Source organism: Vicia villosa, linkage group LG4 (genome assembly GCF_029867415.1).
Source record: "Vicia villosa cultivar HV-30 ecotype Madison, WI linkage group LG4, Vvil1.0, whole genome shotgun sequence".
NCBI classification, from domain to species: domain Eukaryota; kingdom Viridiplantae; phylum Streptophyta; class Magnoliopsida; order Fabales; family Fabaceae; genus Vicia; species Vicia villosa.
Genome location: NC_081183.1, coordinates 17989608 through 17992308, shown reverse-complemented (window position 1 = coordinate 17992308; position 2701 = coordinate 17989608). Strand labels below are relative to the sequence as shown.

General features: G+C 28.0%; 1 non-coding gene across 1 annotated transcript; it reads right to left on the bottom strand.

Moving 5' to 3' along the window:
- Positions 1–1982: 1982 nt before the first annotated feature.
- Positions 1983–2055, bottom strand: TRNAK-UUU (transfer RNA lysine (anticodon UUU)). Its single transcript has one exon. It is a non-coding gene; the product is annotated as a tRNA-Lys (tRNA).
- Positions 2056–2701: the final 646 nt, after the last annotated feature.

Sequence of the window (2701 nt, the reverse complement as noted above, 5' to 3'; positions counted from 1 at the left end):
CACTTATTTCTCTCCACTCACCTTCCAACATTGTTGTAATAATTATTCAATTCTTCTGTTCAAAAGATAAAATCAATGCGCGAGGAAACTATTTTTATTCACATGGTTATTTCCCATTTTACATTCTTGGAGGGACTCTATGAGAGCAAACATATACAACTAATTAAGAGATGGTCTTGTAATTTAAAGTACAATTGCAATTACGAAAGAGGCCTTCAAGTACCAATAGCATATAGAGAGAGGGGGGATGAATCATAAATGTTTTAAAATGATTAACAATGAAAGGAATAATTCTGCAAGAAAATAGAGAAAAGTTACAGGAACAAATCCAAACGCAATTATAATTAAAAAAATATATATATTTTACAAAATGGAGAAGAAAAATTATAAAGATCAATACAAAAGTAGCTATGGAACTCAAAAGTAATATTGATGAATCAATTTTTTTTTTTTTGGCTTTATACCACCGGTTTAGTACGGTTCGGGGGCGAGTTCTGGCATCAAGTGGTTTCATCCCCCTCCCGATCACAGTTGCGGGGGATCGAACCGTGGTTCTCCCTACCAAGTCCAGCGCCAATCACCACTGGACCAACTAACGATTGGTTGATGAATCAAATTTATATGAACACAAAAATTATATTTTTTTACTTCTCCATTAATTATGTTGGATCCATTAATTATTTTGGACGATTCTCCTCTAGCCGTTTTATTAATTAAGTTGGTCATGTGATATTTTTCCTTTGCTGATTTATGTTCTTTACTGTCCCTTTAACTATAAATGTAAGAACAAAAGAATCAAAATTATAAAACTATCAAATAAAAAGAAAATTGCATTAAGGAAGTTCCAGTGCCACTGGAATTTGAAATGTGAAATAATAGAGAGCATTGCACACATCATGTTAGATAAAGATTTTCTTAACAAAAAACGCCATCCAATTCTTTTCTCCTTAGATTTGTAATTGCTTCATTTTTTTTAAAACATATCTATATGAAATGGGAAGAAATAGATCAGGGTTTCTCTCTCTACAACAATTCTTATAATGTAATCATTTAAAATGAAAATTAAATATGAACTGAAAGAATAAAATGGTAGAGGAAAGTAACCATGAATAGCAAAATAAACTTTACTTAAGAGTTAAAATGGAGAAAGTACAGAAAAGTAAAGTTGAGGAAAGAACTAAACAAAAAAAACTACTCTTCAATGTAAATGGAAAATGTTATGGTATGTTACTTGCTATCAGGTGATGTAAATAAGCCTTATCGAAAAGATTATCACTTTTTCAATTGTAATCCATAGTAGAAGCAAGCCATCAAGAAAGATCACTTGTGAACCAAACCTGACATAGCAGTTTTTTCTCTCTTCTGTTTGGGGAAAAGGCCAGCGAAGTTTTTTTGTCAGATAGTAACTGATGCTATGGAATGCTTATAAAAAATATTGAATGTTATTGAAGTGTATCTCATCATTAGTTGGGGTGGTATATTAATGTGTTGCAGTAAGTTACAATTTAAAGGATAAATAACTGCAAGGAAGGATAAAATTTGGAATTGAGTCAAAAACTAAATGATTATTTTAGAAACTAAAAAGGGTCGGACCAAAATAGGTTATCCCCTTTACATATAGGTATAGATATATCATAAATAATTATAAATTTTTCATAAACTACTAAGACTATAGTATCCTCGATGTAAGTGTTGATAATATATAGAATAGTATTTTTAAACATATGATATTAATTATATATTCAATTATTTTTCTCTGTCATATAATAATAATGATAAATAAAATCACACAGATAAAATATGTTTGATCACTTACATTATAGATAAAAATAATTATAATTTATTTCAACAAAAAAATATTTTTAAAAAGTTATTAGATTGCATAAAACATAGATAAATTATAAAATATCTTTAAAGATGATTTCTTATTTGTTGTAATCAAAACCAATGATTTCAAAATATAATTAAAAAAGGTTATTATGCGCCGTCTGTGGGAATCGAACCCACGACCACGTGGTTAAAAGCCACGCGCTCTACCAGCTGAGCTAAGACGGCTTGCTGTCAATTTTAAAATATAATAATATACAATATAAATATTATGTTACCAAAATTATAGTACTAATAGGATCTTCAACTCATAATTAACACAAAAATATATTGATAACAACACACCATGTAACACACACATATATGAAACATTTATACTAGATACGTTGAGAATATTTATATTCTCGCAAACTCAAAAAATATGTCACTTGTTTAAAGTTAAATTTTAGCATTAATTCACTTTATTACATAATAAAACAAATATAATTATACACAAAATATATTCTATATTTTAAATAAGTACTAAGTCTCCTTTTGTTTATCCTTATCCAATACATGTTTATTCGTAAAGAAAATAAATGACCTAGAGTGAGAATTATATCTTACTGAATTCTCCAACTAAAACCATTCATGCCTTATACTTCATTATTATTACTTGAAATCATGGTATACATACTTAGATATCATTTATATAACTAATTAACATCATAAATAATACTACCTTCATCCCTAAATATAAGACCATGTAGCCAAAATTATGCTAATTAAGAAAGTTGGTTAGAGTATTAAATATATTGACTATTTGTACAATTTTACAAATTTATCCTTAGGAGAGTGAGAAATGATTCATTTTTATACATGTGTATTTATTATT